Raw genomic sequence first — 19,068 nt, forward strand, 5'->3', positions numbered from 1 at the left:
CTTGAGTTTGAGTATGTTATGTTATGAGTTCCTTTGTCAGTTGTAACCTTGTACAGTAACTGGTAAAGCTGCTGTGTTTGAACCATTTATCATGAACATACCAAATGTAAATAGGGAGTTTTTTCATGAAAATTTAATAGTAATTGGCCATTGTGAGGCAAAACAAAGAATTACAAATTCGACTATATGGCTTCTTCAGAAATATGCATCTGCCCCTCTGTTTGCTAAACCCACGTAATACAGTTATACGGCTATGGGAAGCTGGGGCCTGTCCTGGTAATAAATGCTGTTTTGATGATGAAGTAATCTACTTGTCTATCCATTATCTGACTTGCTTAAGCCAGCACAAGATTATGGGGACTGGGACCTATTCCAGCAACACGGAAAGTAAGCTGATCTGTGCATTTTATATATTTATCTGGGTTTAAACTAACATTTCCATGTGACATGCTAAATACAATGGATAAAAATGGAAAACATCTTAAAAGGAACATTTTATAACTGGTTACCCTAAAGGTCTGTTAGACACCTAAAGTCTTCTGATACTGATCTTCTCACTATCCCAGAGCCCTGTTAGTGATGTTTTTTGTGAAGACTTGTTCACCTTTGTGGCTCTTTGGTTTTCAGAGAGACTCAATCAAAAGAGCAATTAGTTCTTGCTGGAGTAAACATGGCCGTTCCTCTTTTATATTTTAGATCTCCTACCCCTGCAATTAAACTTTTTTTTTTTAATTGATGTACTCTTTTGTATATACTGTATTGATGCTACCTGATCAATGGTATATTTTTATTTCTAGTTGCCTTGACATTTAAAGCTTCTTTAAATTTCCTCCATGCTCCCTTTTCATTCAACTTGTTTAGAAATATTCCTGTAATCTGAAATTTTGGTTTGTGTTTCTTTACATTTCACTTTTGTTTCACCATGCACCTTGCAATGTTTTTTTTTTTTTTTTTTTATGAGAGGCCTTTTATAAATTAAGAACTGGATAACTGCATAAGTGAAAATTGTTTAATGTAGGCTGTGGTGGCTATGGTATTCTGTGACCCTGAGAAGTCTCTGTTCCTGCCTGTGCTTCAATTTTAGATAATTATTATGAACAATTGTGCCGTGTCTCTGTGCTTGTAAAGTGCCATATAGTGGCAGTTCCTGGAGAAAGGTGCTAAATAAATGAAGAGTTTTTTTTGTTAGAGATTAGTTGCAATGAAACACAAGGTAATCCATTGACGAACAAGGTAAGACTGTCACTTTATGAACAATGCTGCACATCCTCTCTCTGATACGCTAACATTGAGTACAATCAGCCATCAAATTATTCTGAAGAAGTGTGTCAGGGAATGCTACTGGGGCTCCTGTATACCAACAGCAATACATTTGCATAATGCCTCACTGTGATTGTGACAGCCAAGCTAGAAGTTTTCTTTCTTTTGAATTTTCTTGCTTTTTAGTTGTTCTTGTTTGTGTTTAAGTCCTAGTGTGTGTATGTGTGTAATTATTTAAAGAGCCTTTGTAAAAAGCTATATTTCCCCCTGGGGACAAATAAAGTTCTTTCTAGAGAAAAGCACATTTGGCCTTAGTTTATTGCAGATGCCTTTAATAAATGATATACTACAAATCTCTCCCTCGATCATCATTATTGAAGTACATACGGTAAAGAGAACGAAGGATGTTTAAAGTTATTTTTGTTACACCATGTGTTAGCACTTCACATAAAACCTCTTTAATTGCTGACTATAATGAAAAACTAAATGGTCACTTCCTATACTGTGTTCTCAGGCTATGCATTTTTCTAGGTTAATGGTACATTCCTGGTTTGGATTGCTGCCCCACTTTTTATTGCAAGATTTGAAAATGATCAGTTTTTCTGGCTATTGAACATGCCTATGGCAGTATTCAGACAACTGACACTTCCTCATTTTTCATCTCTCTAAAATTAAAATGCGGTATAAGTACCCCAGGAGGAATTGTAGTAATATCCACTAAGACACATACCGTTTTTGTTTGGTATTGTCTAACATACCTTTTTCGCATTAATGGTGTCTTTTTGGTTATTTAAGCATGCTATAAACTAGTAATGGATAGTTAGACCATTAGTAGCATTAAAAAGGGCAAAAAGGTGATTTGAATCATAAAGGAAAACCTGAGACCAATTTCAAGTGTATTGTTTCTTTTACTGTTTTTCTTCATCCTGTATACAGTACCTCAACAGGTTTTTGTGAATTGATTAGTAAATTATTGAATTGTAATGTGAAATTTTCAACAATGCTTTTGTCTTGTACATTATATTGAATATGTGTAAATGACTACAGTATTTGAGTTCACTCTCTTTAAATAGCCTGCTTTAGGGTTGTCATGATAGAAAATTTCAAACTTTGATATGATACTAAGAAAAGTATTGAAATTCAGTACCATTTTTGATACTCAATACAGTATATTATGTAACTCAATAAAAACATTTAATTCAATTTTAATTCTGCATACATTAAAATCTTTACGATGATGAAAACAAATAATAGAAATTGTAGTCAGTAAATGCAAATAGTTCAAGTGAAAATACTTCAAGTTATGTAAACAATAAAAAGTAAAGTAGTTTAAATCTGGTCAACAAACACTGTTACTGAGGTAGTACAATGAAATATTGCAAATATCATTAAATGTTAATTGAATAAGTATTACATTTTTTCTAAACAATATACATAAATTTAAACAAACTTTCAAAAAATATTGAACTTCTCAACTTACAAAAGTTATATCAACTTACATGTTATAGTAAATGTGATGAAATGTAATTTTAAAAATTGTAATAAAATAATAGTAAGTAACACACTACGGCAATACAGATGGTGGTAACAGTTTAAAAATCGAGAGAGTGATGGAGCTAAAATGCACAGAATCAAATTGGCCTGCAGGTAAAAGTAATTGCAGACCCCTGTCCTAATGCGTTAAATGTTTAACTCACTGCAAAAAACATTTTAAGCTATAGAAAAAAATTAACGCCACATCCCTACTTCAAAAGCAACAGTTTAGAGGTTAATACTTATTAATGTTTCCATAATTCACAAATAAGATACATCTGAGAATTTTTTTCTATTGACTTAATGTGTTGGTCCTTTAAGCAGAGCTGGTCAACCCATTAGCTGACATAGGTGACCTCTGAGGGCAGCAGCATCCAAAGGGCACTGTTTAGGTAAGTTAAAGGGTGCACTCCCCTGGTCACCATAGTATTGTCAATGCACTTCAGAAAATGAAGGGCTCTGAAGCCACTGAAGCCGACATTTTAACACCTGTGGGTGTGTAGAAACGGGGCTACAACTCTAGTCATGGGAAACCGGAAGTGCATTCGTAATGCAGGGTGCTGAATCAATCCATCCATCCATCCATCCATTGTCTCCCGCTTATCCGAGGTCGGGTCGCGGGGGCAGCAGCTTGAGCAGAGATGCCCAGACTTCCCTCTCCCCGGCCACTTCTTCTAGCTCTTCCGGGAGAATCCCAAGGCGTTCCCAGGCCAGTCGAGAGACATAGTCCCTCCAGCGTGTCCTGGGTCTTCCCCGGGGCCTCCTCCCGGTTGGACGTGCCCGGAACACCTCACCAGGGAGGCGTCCAGGAGGCATCCTGATCAGATGCCCGAGCCACCTCATCTGACTCCTCTCGATGCGGAGGAGCAGCGGCTCTACTCTGAGCCCCTCCCGGATGACTGAGCTTCTCACCCTATCTTTAAGGGAAAGCCCAGACACCCTGCGGAGGAAACTCATTTCAGCCGCTTGTATTCGCGATCTCGTTCTTTCGGTCACTACCCATAGTTCATGACCATAGGTGAGGGTAGGAACATAGATCGACTGGTAAATTGAGAGCTTCGCCTTGCGGCTCAGCTCCTTTTTCACCACGACAGACCGATGCAGCGCCCGCATTACTGCGGATGCCGCACCGATCCGCCTGTCGATCTCACGCTCCATTCTTCCCTCACTCGTGAACAAGATCCCGAGATACTTGAACTCCTCCACTTGAAGCAGGATCTCGCTACCAACCCTGAGAGGGCACTCCACCCTTTTCCAGCTGAGGACCATGGTCTCGGATTTGGAGGTGCTGATTCTCATTCCAGCCGCTTCACACTCGGCTGCGAACCGATCCAGAGAGAGCTGAAGATCACGGCCTGATGAAGCAAACAGGACAACATCATCTGCAAAAAGCAGTGACCCAATCCTGAGCCCACCAAACCGGACCCCCTCAACGCCCTGGCTGCGCCTAGAAATTCTGTCCATAAAAGTTATGAACAGAATCGGTGACAAAGGGCAGCCTTGGCGGAGTCCAACTCTCACTGGAAACGGGTTCGACTTACTGCCGGCAATGCGGACCAAGCTCTGGCACCGATCGTACAGGGACCGAACAGCCCTTATCAGGGGGGCCGGTACCCCATACTCTTGGAGTACCCCCCACAGGATTCCCCGAGGGACACGGTCGAATGCCTTTTCCAAGTCCACAAAACACATGTAGACTGGTTGGGCAAACTCCCATGCACCCTCCAGGACCCTGCTAAGGGTATAGAGCTGGTCCACTGTTCCGCGACCAGGACGAAAACCACACTGTTCCTCCTGAATCCGAGGCTCGACTATCCGACGGACCCTCCTCTCCAGGACCCCTGAATAAACTTTTCCAGGGAGGCTGAGGAGTGTGATCCCTCTGTAGTTGGAACACACCCTCCGGTCCCCCTTCTTAAAGAGGGGGACCACCACCCCAGTCTGCCAATCCAGAGGCACTGTCCCTGATGTCCATGCGATGTTGCAGAGGCGTGTCAACCAAGACAGTCCTACAACATCCAGAGCCTTGAGGAACTCCGGGCGTATCTCATCCACCCCCGGGGCCCTGCCACCAAGGAGTTTTTTGAACACCTCGGTGACCTCAGTCCCAGAGATGGGGGAGCCCACCTCTGAGTCCCCAGGCTCTGCTTCCTCATTGGAAGGCATGTTAATGGGATTGAGGAGGTCTTCGAAGTACTCCCCCCACCGACCCACAACGTCCCGAGTCGAGGTCAGCAGCGCACCATCCCCACCATATACAGTGTTGACACTGCACTGCTTCCCCTTCCTGAGACGCCGGATGGTGGACCAGAATCTCCTCGAAGCCGTCCGAAAGTCGTTCTCCATGGCCTCCCCAAACTCCTCCCACACCCGAGTTTTTGCCTCAGCAACCACCAAAGCCGCATTCCGCTTGGCCTGCCGGTACCTATCAGCTGCCTCCAGGGTCCCACAGGACAAAAGGGTCCTGTAGGACTCCTTCTTCAGCTTGACGGCATCCTTCACCACCGGTGTCCACCAACGGGTTCGGGGATTGCCGCCACGACAGGCACCGACCACCTTACGGCCACAGCTCCGGTCAGCCGCCTCAACAATAGAGGCACGGAACATGGCCCATTCGGACTCGATGTCCCCCACCTCCCTCGGGACATGGTCGAAGTTCTGCCGGAGGTGGGAGTTGAAGCTACTTCTGACAGGGGGCTCTGCCAGACGTTCCCAGCAGACCCTCACAACACGTTTGGGCCTACCACGCCTGACCGGCATCCTCCCCCACCATCGAAGCCAACTCACCACCAGGTGGTGATCAGTTGACAGCTCCGCCCCTCTCTTCACCCGAGTGTCCAAGACATGTGGCCGCAAGTCAGACGACACGACCACAAAGTCGATCATCGAACTCAGGCCTAGGGTGTCCTGGTGCCAAGTGCACATATGAACACCCCTATGCTTGAACATGGTGTTCGTTATGGACAATCCGTGACGAGCACAGAAGTCCAATAACAAAACACCGCTCGGGTTCAGATCGGGGGGGCCATTCCTCCCAATCACGCCCTTCCAGGTCTCGCTGTCATTGCCCACGTGAGCATTGAAGTCTCCCAGCAGAATGAGGGAGTCCCCAGAAGGTATGCCCTCTAGCACCCCCTCCAGGGACTCCAAAAAGGGTGGGTACTCCGAACTGCTGTTTGGTGCATACGCACAAACAACAGTTAGGACCCGTCCCCCCACCCGAAGGCGAAGGGAGGCTACCCTCTCGTCCACCGGGGTAAACCCCAATGTACAGGCTCCAAGTCGGGGGGCAATAAGTATACCCACACCCGCTCGGCGCCTCTCACCGGGGGCAACTCCAGAGTGGTACAGAGTCCAGCCCCTCTCAAGGAGATTGGTTCCAGAGTCCAAGCTGTGCGTCGAGGTGAGTCCGACTATATCTAGCCGGAACCTCTCAACTTCGCACACTAGCTCAGGCTCCTTCCCCTTCAGAGAGGTGACATTCCACGTCCTAAGAGCCAGCTTCTGTAGCCGAGGATCGGACCGCCAAGGTCCCCGCCTTCGGCCACCACCCAACTCACACTGCACCCGACCTCCTTGGCCCCTCCCATAGGTGGTGAGCCCATGGGAAGGGGGACCCACGTTGCCTCTTCGGGCTGTGCCCGGCCGAGCCCCATGGGTGCAGGCCCGGCCACCAGGCGCTCGCCATCGAGCCCCACCTCCAGGCCTGGCTCCAGAGTGGGGCCCCGGTGACCTGCGTCCGGGCAAGGGAAAACGGCGTCCAAAGTTTTCATTCTTCATAGAAGGTTTGAACCGCTCTTTGTCTCATCCCTCACCTAGGACCAGTTTGCCTTGGGTGGCCCTACCAGGGGCATAAAGCCCCGGACAACAGAGCTCCTAGGATCATTGGGACACGCAAACCCCTCCACCACGATAAGGTGGCGGTTAAAGGAGGGGGCTGAATCAATACCAAAAATGAAAAATAAAGTAATTTAAAGATGTTAAAATTGATACTAATTGATATTTCGATAATTTTGACAACCCTGTCCTGCTCAGCTCCAGTCCATAGCTTGGTGAGCATAGGGTGGTTGGATGGATATTCCATTACATCTACATATACAAGAAAGCCTACAGCAAAATACTTTGCACTGATCATGGAGCAACATGGCAATTGTAAATCTGTTTTATTTCAGATGGGTAAAAAATGTAATTCTCAATTAAAAAAATTATTGGAGCATAATTCCAAATGTTCACAGACAATTTAAACAACGGTGAAAGCTAATGGATGCTAAGTAAGGGAAATTCTTAAAAGTAGATAACAATATGGTGGAATCCATCCGTAGATCAGCTTTCTCCTAACCTATTGATTTGGAATATATGTTTAAATGTCTTTAAAGATTGCTGGCTTTATATATAACATTAAACACACACATTTAATGCCCTGGGCTTGTGGAATTTGGTCTTTCTCATTATCCCACTTTTGGGAAAACCACACGTATAGTGTCTCCCTAAAGAAATGTTGTTCACTGTGTATGTGTATGTGTGTGTGTGTTTGACTTAAAAGTTTGTTTTCCTCATATTTTGATCCTTTTAGAGTAGTTTTCTAAAGAGTTTCTTGTAATGTTGACTTCCCGTACACCATCATTGTAGTCTTTATATAGCTGCTAGTATCTCTACAACACTATGTGATCTTTGTGGACTCATAACTTGACATTATTACTAGTGTCGTCTATACTGAATTATATAACAAAACAATGCTGTTAGGTAAATCTAAAACTCTATGTTGGTCTCTGAATGAATGTGTCTTTTGCTTGATGCTGCCGATGAAGGTTCTGGCCACAGTGACTTTGACCTGGATTGTTCAGGCTTGAAAATGGATGGATGGTAATTTATACAGGTGAGCCTATTGAAAAGAATTGGTATTAAAAGATCTTATCAAGATGCTTTGTAAAGTGGAAAATAATCAAAAGTCTTAAAATTTTACATAATGTGCATTGTTGAACCCTCAGCTATCTTTTGTACAGAATAAATTAATTCATTCGTAAACTGAAGCATGTAACATTTTAATGTTAAGGGTGTAGTTATTTTAGTTTGCAATTCTGTTTTAATTAAAAATGCCTATTACAGTTAGCCTGACCTTTATAACAAATTTATGTGTTTAATGTACGTAATGTTGTAACTAAGGACTTTTATCAGTAATATGAAGATCAGACAATAACTAAGACATCTAATTCCCATCAGACGTGCAAGGCAATGAAGGAATGCTTCCCTGCACTGGCCAGACTTGCAAAGGCATATTTGAATATAAATGTGATGTCAACCCCATCAGAGCACCTATTCTTTTCAACAGGGAACATACCTAGTTTGAAGCAAGATAAAGTCAATGGGTAGAAATTTCTTCACTGCAGTGCAGGTATTTCACATTTAGAGATGTGACCAAGAAAATAGTTAACTGAAAATTTTTATTTAAAAATGTATTTCATTTTACCTATAAATTCTGAAGCCTCATTATTTTCTGTTATGATGCTTTAATCAAAATACTTTAGGTTTAGTCTGTCAGAAGCTGATTTGTATAGCTTGCAGTTCACAGCATCTGTCATATGCTCTTCCAGAACCACAGTTAAAAGACACCATGACATTTCCTGTGTTTTCTTTTCTTGATCTAATTTTATGAACATATTTTGCTACAGGGAAAGCTTTAACTATTTAAACTTTTTTTGCTAATGAAGCATCTCTGTATTTAAGTTGTAACAAAAGATAAAAGAGATCATAAGAGTTGGGGCACCAAATAGCGAACCCCTTATAATTGTTGACAAAACAACAAACACAATTTCACAATTATTGTTGGAAAATCTTTTCAGACGTAATGTCAGTGGTGGTATAGCCATTAATCTTCTGGTCTGCAGAGGGAGGAAGAGAAAACGCATTAGGACATAGCGCCAACCCCTGTAACTACCTGGAATTATCATCACTAGAGCTCTTAAGCAGTCCCTTACGTACACATGTGTCACAAAGTAGTGTTTCCAAGATAATTGTGACACTTTTTGCATTGAGCTCTTTCAAGAACTCCTTGTTAAAACAATAAATTTTAACTCACTGGAGAGGAAATGTCCAGCATATTGTCCATAAAATTGTACTAGACCACAGCCACCTCTTTTAGGACTATAGTCCTGAATGTTTAGTGCTCCAATATGAAATACAAGAAAAACTCTTTGGAATGACTCCCTTTTGGATCATAAAATGTAAAGAATGTAAGTTGCAAAAATATCTTCATATATAATATGCTACCGTGGCTGTTCGTTTGTCTGTCCAGGATTTTAAATCACCTGTACCTCGCAAACCGTTTCACCTATTGACCTGAAATTTGGTACACATATACTACGTGACGTCTACTATCCATTTTCGGGTGATGATTGACCTCCAAGGTTATTCCTCTTTTTATTTTTATTTTATTGTAGAATCAATTCTCAGCAACGACCAGCAGGGCGGCAGTGCGACGCATGTGTACAGGTGCCATTCTCATCCCTACCACCTTCACCGTCACTTCCCCTACCTCTTCATATCTTAAATCATTCTTGAGGCAGATTGAAGACTTAAGTGCCAGCTTAAGTGAAAATTTAAAGAAAACGTACTAAGTAATTGCAACACAAACACTGACTTAATCAGTTTTAACGTGAAAAGATGCAGATGAAAGAAGAGAAGAAGTTGGCCACTAGGGTGGAGAAGAGAAAAGCTGCTCAGGAAGCAGCAAGCGCATCAACCTCTGAACAAACGAATGCTAAACGTACAGACAAAGAGTTTGAAAACTACAGTATGAATGCTCAAGTCAAGTGTATTCAGTGCATGTTATTGTGCATTGCGCCGTTACTGGTGCTTAAATAATGAAATGCCTGATGAAATGAAATGGATAGGAATAGGCCACTGTATAACAGGTGAGTATATATTATCAATTCTATACCATAATCTAACAGAGGAGGCAGTGTGGCAGTTATTCTCATAAACAATTTGCAAAATCACTCAGTCGTAATTGTTGAATGATAAGATGATTTCCATTAGAATGGGTGAATATCTTGGTGATACTAAAGCAAACAAAGATAATATGGGGATTTGTGGATAGCGCTTTGAGTACTGAGAAAAGCGCTATATAAATGTAATTAATTATTATTATTATTATTATTTTTTTCTTCCATCTACAAGAGTTGATTAACACTACTAAATTAAGATGCTATCTCTTTTATTGTGGATTAAATACAATATTTTTGGACAAAACTGAACAAGATGCTGACTGTTTCTCTGATCTTAAAATTCCCATCTCCTTATCACAAAGTTAATTCAAATACTTTCACCAACCATAGTGCAAATAAGTGGACACTTATTACTGTCGTTGATTTAATGCACCAAACGTGTTTTACTAGTTCTTTTTAAAGTTTGACAATTATAAATTTTGTTGTTTTACCAACATTTGTTCATTTTGAAGATACATTATTAAGCGAAATGTGATGTAAATGTGTGCAACAACTAGTTGCTTTAAAATAAATAATATAGTACTGTATATCAGTTTTTGCTTAGAGGCAGAACGTTTTACTGGATATAAATACTGAATACTGTATAATCCAACTTTTATGTGGTAATTAATGAAATAAAAATATTTAGACCTCTCTTTCAAAACCTTTGTCAATTTTGAAGGACATTATGACTAACAAATGATATCCTTTGCATTGCTAATCAACATATACATTTAATGTAATGATCAGTGTACAGCTGACATACAACCATTGGTGCCATAACAAAGTATAAGTGGTATAGTTACACATTAAGTAGTAAACATGTTGCACATAATTCAGCCTCATGCTGGTTTCCAAAGACTTACTGTCAAGTCAATAGGGTCCTGCATCTAATGGCAGAGGTTGCCTATATATTTGTGTCCTATGATCTGCTAGTGTTAGTTTGTACCTTTAACTGGTCACATTTCATATAACCTTGAGCTTTGTACAGCCACGTAATGTAAAATGCAATCACAGAAAATACATGTGGGATAAATTTCAGGTGGTGCTGACAACCATTTGTAATGCCACGTAAGAACGGTAACTGTATCCTATCAACTGCATCTGCTTTACATCTTAATTAGCCAGGCTCAATTAATATGTTCCTTTAATTATTTATTGAAAATAGAAGCTTAAGGGGGAGAATGCTTTATTGATCTAGTAATATGCTATCAGTAAAGAGTATCAGCGAAGCAGAAGCAGTGATGTGCTATTTATATAAAGATGAGAGACAAAACTTCGAGGGCATCTCCTTTATGAGGATCAGAGCCTGATTTTCTTGGACTAGAGCCAGTGCTTTGTGATGCTCCTGTTTTATGGCATTTAATAATACATTGGATGTCTCATGAACTCTCTGCTAGACATGGGATTAGTTGCATGGTATCCTCTTCACACTGATGGTCTGAATGTAAGCATCAGATCCATAAAGATAAATCATGGGCTGCGGCTGCGGCTGATTCATCTTTGCAGCCTTGAAATAACCCTGGAAATTTTCAGCAGTTGCAGCACATTGGCAGGACCTTCTGTCTACATGCTGAAATTGTCTTTCTGATTTGTTTTTCTACTTGTCATTGAAAGGCCTGTTTTCACAGTTGGACAGTTTCTAGATTGAACTACAACATAGTAAAAAGTGGACTAATCAAGACTGGCTACAATAAAATTGAGGGTGAAGCAAGTACAGTTAAGATTTAAGAAAAATTTGAGTAAACGTTTATTTTTTAAATATCTTAACAGTTGTACCATGGCTTTGTACTTTTAAGTAGCTTGACATAGTTTGTATAATTTTTTTTTTTGTTAAGCATGCTTGTTTTTTACCTTCTATGAGGCAGTGAGGAGCTGGAACCTACGGGTCAGTAATTTCCTCTGCTCCAGTTCAGTTCTTCTGTCATCCTTCATCTCTGTAAGTGTGCCTTGGTCATTTATATATCCCAGTTCTCCGTTCATTGGCATGGGAGCTAGTCCTTTAAATCTGTTTGAAATCATTCCTTTAGGTGTCATTGCTTGAGTCTCAGATGACTGCAGTTAACTATGGAGCAAAAAGCTGTGTGTTTGATTTCACCATCTAGTTCTGCAGGTCAGATTCCACAATACTTATCCTGAGGTGTTTGTTAAGGTGGTTACTTGCCACATTTTTGCATTTTTAAACTCATTGGAAAATCTCTGGGTGGCATAGTGGTACAGTGGCTAAGTCTAAGGCTCAGATTCTATTCCAGTCTGTTTGTCTGCATAAGGCTTTTCTAGGTACTCCAGTTCCCAGTCTTATTTTGAAGGTGTGCTTGTTGATTTGCATGGATACTTTAAAGACCCAGATATGAGTGTGACTATGACTGTGAACTTCGGTGGTGTAGCCAATAGCAGAAAATGAATGTTTGGTTACTGCTTAATTTAAAGTATTGATCACAGAGCGCTACTCAAAATTTTTCACTGTGCAGCTCTTATAAAGTTATTAAATAGTGGTTCATGATGCCATTAGTAGTATTAGTATTAATAGTATTGCCACACAGCATTATATTTTAAGAGAATGTAAATTTAGTGAAAGAGAAAGTAAAGTATTGAACAGTAATCAATCCAGCCATGATATTTCTGAAACTACCTATTCCATTTTGAGGTTTTTAGGGGCAGAATACAATATCTGCTTCATCTGACACAACCCAGACCTGGAGGGGTGGCGTTCATGTTCACACCTATACTCGCTTAGCCATAAGGGTCCATTTGGACACCTAAGTTAACCTAACATATATATCTTTGAACTCCAGTATGACAGTGACTTTGCTGGAATTTAAACCCAGGTGCCTGCACAAAGCACTGTTGCAGCAGAAAGTGAAAGAAGTTCTAACCTGACTTAGTTTCAAAGGAATCGTAACTAATTAGCTAGTTAGGTAAGGTTATTTTTGCTGCCTATTTGTAATCTACAGCCATACCTGCAAAACCAACTCTGTATATTTGCATGCAGTTGGTGTAGTGATTATTCTAGACCATACTAGAAGGTTGTTACACTATTGGATTTAATGCTTCACCTCTTCACATTACATGTATAAACTGTGTCAGTATTAAAGGGGAAATGGGAGATCTGGAAGTCAGTTCAGAGTTTAAATATGTGGAATTTTTCAGATTATATTTATGAGTTTGTTTTCTTTTTTTCTGATTTAAATTGGACTAAACAGCTCTGTTATTTTTTTTACATTAGAAAGTAAAAGCTTATGGCAGTGTGCCAGAAAATTCCTTTTTTGTTTATCTTGTTCTCTTCCATCAATCTCAGCAATTATATTATCTCTGTGTCACACTGATCTGTTAGTAGTTGAGGCACATCCAAGGTGAAAGACAGATTTTTGTTTCCTTTTTCGGATTGCCAAAAAAGGCATACCTTCACAAGTGTGCTGTTTATCCTGATTTTATTATTGAATTGCGCTAAATTTTGCCAAGATTGGCTTCAGCTCTATATGACCCAGTAGTAAATAAGGCTGTTCACAAAATGGATGTGCAAAGGACCTATCAAAAACTAGATTTGCTCAGCTTAATCTAAAAGCCTCAGGTGACACAGATTACTATGAGAGATGCAATTAGAACTGTAACCGTTCTTTTTTGTGCATTTATTTTTATGAGATGCTGCTGCTGTTGAGTATGCAAGTATAGTAAGACTACCTTACCTTTTTTGGTTTACAGTACTTGCTGTGCCCACTTCATAGCTTCTAATTCAGTCATTTAAACGTTATGGGTTGTGTGAAGCTTCAAAAACCTTATTTTATTAGAGAAATTATTAGTTCAGTCAGAAAGTCTCATGAACTCTATATATAAAGTTTATATTTATATTTTAAAAGGTAGGCATGCTTTGTTGTGAAAAAGTCATTCAGCCCAACATACCTTATCTGTTTCCTGCTTGCTTAGTGTTTAAAATACTATAATAAACGAGTCATCAGCCATAGTGGTATGTAACTGGTCTCACAAATGTATTTCCAAATAAACATTTTCTAACAATTTCAGATATACTTTTAACCATATTTTACACAATGAAAAACTTGCTTTAAAAAAGCAGCTGGAATCCGATTTATTTATCAGTCCAAGGTGTCCATTGCAGTGCTGCTATAGCATTGGGTGCAACACTAAAAGAAGTTAAAAAATGTGAGGCCAACACAGGGAATACTCACAAACATTTGCACATACTATACCTACACCCACACTCACTCAGAGAGGGTCAATTCAGAGTCAACACTTAAGCAAACATGCACGACTTTGGGATGCCGGAAGAAGCTGGAGTTCTTGGAATAAACATGAGAATGTGCAAACTACACGCAGATAGTGGCCAGACTGGGAAATTTGTGCTAGCCACATAATTTTAACTGTTGTTGTTCAACTTAGTATTTCAGATGTTCTGTAAAAGATATGCTTTCAAGAGCTGTAGTCCTCCTACTCATATTGTATGCTTACTACCTATTATCTGAGGGATGTAGTTAGTGAATTTATATTATTGATAAATTATGAAAAAATTAAAAGATAGGATATGATTTTTCATTAATGCATTATTGTGGTAATGCACGTGAAACTAAAATTTCATCTTAAATTTGGTCAATTTTCAGATTTTCTACCACAGTCTCACTAATATTGTGCTTAATGGATATAATTGGGACCTGTTAATTAGGTCCAAGTTGATGATAATAAGAATGATAGTCCACATATGGTTGGTCAATCATTTACTGCACACATTATGCATAATCTTTATATGTTTAAAAGTAAAACTTGGGATCTTAATGCTCACACCAAAGATAAGTTTGTTTGTTTAGAAGATGCAAATTAAAGGGCAAATGAACAGTACAGTTGTGCTGTATGTTAAAAACAACAGTTTTAAGGAGAATGCAAGAAGGTAATTAGAGAAATACAGGTCAGGAAATCTATTAGGTTTTGTCACATGTTTATAGGTATAAGCTCTGATTGGTTGTTATTTTAGAGTTGTGATCATTTGGAGAAAAAGGTTGTTGCCAGTACATGAAAATATGCGTTTGAAAATGTAAGCTTATAAACTGTTAAAACTGTTGGAACTGCCATAGTACATTTCATTTAAAGTTTCAACAAATGAAAATATGCATTTGAAAATGTAAGCTTATAAACTATTAAAACTGTCAGAACTGCCATAGTACAATTCATTTAAAGTTTAAAAGCAACAGAACAACTGTTGATCTAGCAGTAAACCCTTATGTTAGGCACAGAAGAGGGAGAAAATCATCTTTGTAAAGCCCTCAGTATAGCACATTTCTGGGACATTTATCTTGCATGTCAGTACAAGTATTTTAACAGCCCCCGATCTTTTACACCTTCTTTACATTCTTTGCTTTATCTGACGTGATGTCGCAGATTGGTATTTGAAGTATGCAGATCTTTGTGGTGTATATTTATGTAAATTGACCTGAAATAGTTTTACTTTTTAAAATCTTCACACTTCCGACAAAAATGTTCTGAGGCACACTGCTTCTGGAATACCCTTTCCTTGCGTACATACAGTTTCTTGGCATTATTGAAATCATTAGGTAGCCTTTGACCACTAAACCAAAAAACGTGGAAAGTAAATTAATGCTTTTGATAGCTAAATACATCATTCTTTTCTACTTTTTGCCTCTGTGCCTTTTTAATAGTCACACCTTCGAGTAAAATGCAAACTTGCTTATGTTTAAGATATATTTAGCAGTAATGAAATGCACCCAAAACGTGCAAGATTGCAAAAATATTTTGTTTTAAACCTCACCAATGTAGTAGTTGTATTTGTTCCAAACCATTTTGTCTATAACAACAATTTAAGATGAATAATTCTTTTTCACATGGACTTGGTGGTAGTGTAGCAGTTAGCAGTCTCCTAGAATCCTCACGGGTGGCGCAGTGGTAGTGCTGCTGCTTTGCAGTAAGGAGACTGTGAAAGATTGTGGGTTCGCTTCCCGGTTCCTCCCTGTGTGGATAGCGCTTTGAGTACTGAGAAAAGCGCTATATAAATGTAACGAATTATTGTTATTATTATTAGAATCAGTATCCAAGATTTGAATGGTAGTCACAGTCTTTTTGAGCTTGTAAGTGAGTCCAGTATTTTTTCACAGTAAATATTATTTTTTAATGCTGTGTATTAGGTTTTTCACTCTAAATTGATTGTAAAATAGCCATATGTGAATATGGGTGCATGCAAATGTGTGCCAACCATTGGACTGGTGCTTTATAAATAGTTCTTGTCTAGCTGCTAGTGTTTCTGGAATAGGCTCTAGTTAAAAATGATTTGTCCCGGGTTCAAATAAAATAATTTTTTTTATTTTACAATACCTCCATATCCTTACTATAATAGAAAAATACACAATTTTCTTATTTCTTCCACTAATACAAATCTTCTTGTCTCATTCACTCTTCTCCTGACTGTGACTTCCCATACAGGAAACTTAGCTTATTTTGTGCCGGACCCGGGAGTACTTCTGTTGCTGCCACATCTCATCCAGGAAGCACTTCTGGGTCACATAACAGCACCCATGGACCACAACAGGGACTGCAGTTCCTAGGCTGCCCTGCGGTTATGCATGCAGTCGCCATAGCCCAAGAAGACTCCCACCTATTGTATCGTGGGGGCAAATAGTCTCTCCCTGCCCTTCTGTTAAACTGGTCTCCTGGCGGGGTAAGAAGCCATGAGCCATCCCAGCCAGAATGCCATTGTTAACTGGAAATATCAATTAATTGAATCAATTTGTGAGAATATATATATTTTTTCTTAGACAATTGGTGAAAAGTACTTTTTTAATTAAGTTTTTTTCAGATAAGTACATTACAGAAGAAATGAAACAATGTGTCAGTTTTAATTAAGAGAAACATTTTATTTTCTTAAATGCCATAAGTATTATGAATAAACATTTTCTCTACATATTTTATTAGTTAAAAAACTATGTATTTTAAGGGAATTTAGTTTATTTTAGCATTTTTATGGTCACTGAACAATATGCCTACAGAATTTCATTTTGTTAATAAAAAATGAACAGGTAACATCTGTAGTCCATAGTTTAATTATAAAAATACCAAAGTTAACAGTTTAACATAGAACAAAAGGTCTTCTCTGCATCTTGTTATACTGGAGCTTAGTGTAAAAAATTTTTTTTAAAGGGGTATGGAAAAAATTGTAATCAGCCAATCCAGTAACATGGTATCGGCCCTAAAGAAACCTAATTGAAGCACCGATACCGTTGACGTATTTGACGTAGTGCTGAAAGCGTTCTGCCATATCCATGTTTAATCACATCATGGTCAAGAACATACGCATGTTTTTGTTTATTTGCTTGCTTCGGTCTTTAATTAAGGATTAAGGGTAGCTAATGCCTATCTTGAATGCACTGACCATAAGGTCAGATCCAATCCGGAATTGAACACTACTCCTTTGCAATGAAGAAAAATGTAAATGTTTTTTATTTGAGAAGATTATTAAACAACTACACTGACAGGCAGTGAACATGCAAACTGTTCAAAGAAATTACAGTAAGTCTTCAGACAATAAAGAAAGAAGAAATCCCTAATATATAGTCAAGAATGTAGGTCTGTCAAATTTCTGACTTGAGTATCCTTCTGTTTTGATGGTGTTAGGATTTAAAGCTGATGTACACAAAATGTAAAATAGTGCAGGGACAGATAAACATGTTTGGGTAATTTGTCATCTAAATTAGGAAACAAAGAAATGCTATTCATAAATTTTGGGGTTATTTAATTACAGTGATAACATTGTCCAGATAAATCACAAAGGCTTTGGACACATTTTAATGGGTAAACATGTTTGATCAGTCCATTACTGGTAAAAGTTGTTCTTTTCATATTAACACACATTTTAGATATTCTGACTGCATAACGTCAATGACACGTACAGCATTAAAGATGAAGCAGAACAACAGTACAGACTTTGTAAGAGACCGTTTTGCTGTCTTAGCATGATGCTGCTCCTTGACTCGTACTTCTTGGCCTGATTTATATTGCACAGTATGTCTTTTGGCCACTTGAATATACCTGTTGTACAGATCACTAAATAAAATCTGGCTGTAAAAAAGTGCAGAGACAGATAAACATGTTTGGGTAATTTGTCATTTTAATTATGAAACAAAGAAATACTGTTCATAGTCACTTGGTGGTCTCATTCTAGAGTTATGATCTGAATGATAACTCTGAATTTTCAGTTGGGTCAAAGTGGAAACCCCATTAAAAAAAAAGAAAAAGAAAGATGGCCAGCCATGAAAGGAGGACTACCTGCTCCTGGCCTGTGGTAGTGGGCTTCCCCATGTATTATACCATAGTATGTTGTGTGGTACCAGGTCAGGTTATCCCCCAGTAACTAGCCTATGAGGGTAATGTTAGGCTTCATTTTGTAGGGGATATGGCAAAGTTGATAAACACAGAGGTTGTGAGGTGGTTTGTAGACTCTCAGGAATCATGAGTGTGCCTTTCTGGGTGTCAAGGTCACAGGTTGTTTCTGGTTGGATCTTTGTGTTGGATCAAAGTGATTTTCTTGGAGAGGTTTCAGTGAGTGGCAGAGATTGCAAAATAAAGCCATTTGATGGATTCATTGTAATACAGGAGAAGGAGTTGGTACATGAAGACTGCAAACATGTGAGTAGCAAACTTGTAATCTCTAGACTTTTCCATGGTCAAAATACTACAGCTTCTTTATATTGTTAGTTGCTCTTGAATTGTTTCTTAAGGAAGATGTCTTTTTGCCTTATTGTAAAAAGTGCAGATGAGCTTCTAATGTGAAGCTCCCTCTTAACTAAGATGGCCTCTGTAATGTCACATACCAAAACCTGCTACTGAAAATGGCAAGGCGTTAAAGCAACTGTTGTAACAATAGAGGATGACTTGAGATGTCATAGTGTGTGCCCATCAATAATGAAACTTAATTGAAACAAAAAAAGTATTAAGAGACTTTCAAAAAATATGAAGTGTACAATATATCATGATCCTTTCAGTCATGCAGCCCACCTTCAGTTCTGGGTGCTCAGCTTTCTGTGGTAATTAGTGGACACAAGTGCAGTGCATCTATGATCTACAACAGAACACAATACCCAGATTATCCCAGATCTTAATCATATTTATAGAAATATTTATGGGGGCAAGCCAAGAGAAGTGATGCATGGGAGATTTAAACATTTTATTAAGCTTTTCTGACTGAAGTCATTTGAGTTAGAGAAGTATGTAGACAGTTTTGGTGAATGGACCAGCTGACCTACTAGTTGATATAATAACTAACACATATTTAAGTTGA

The 19,068-nt window shown here is 39.1% G+C and overlaps 1 protein-coding gene across 8 annotated transcripts in view; it reads left to right on the top strand.

The window, feature by feature from the left end:
- Positions 1-19,068, top strand: part of apbb2b (amyloid beta (A4) precursor protein-binding, family B, member 2b) — a 342,228-nt gene that overhangs the window by 15,624 nt on the left and 307,536 nt on the right. The gene's annotated exons all lie outside the window — the stretch shown is intronic.

Source organism: Erpetoichthys calabaricus, chromosome 5 (assembly GCF_900747795.2).
Source record: "Erpetoichthys calabaricus chromosome 5, fErpCal1.3, whole genome shotgun sequence".
Classification (NCBI taxonomy): Eukaryota; Metazoa; Chordata; class Cladistia; order Polypteriformes; family Polypteridae; genus Erpetoichthys; species Erpetoichthys calabaricus.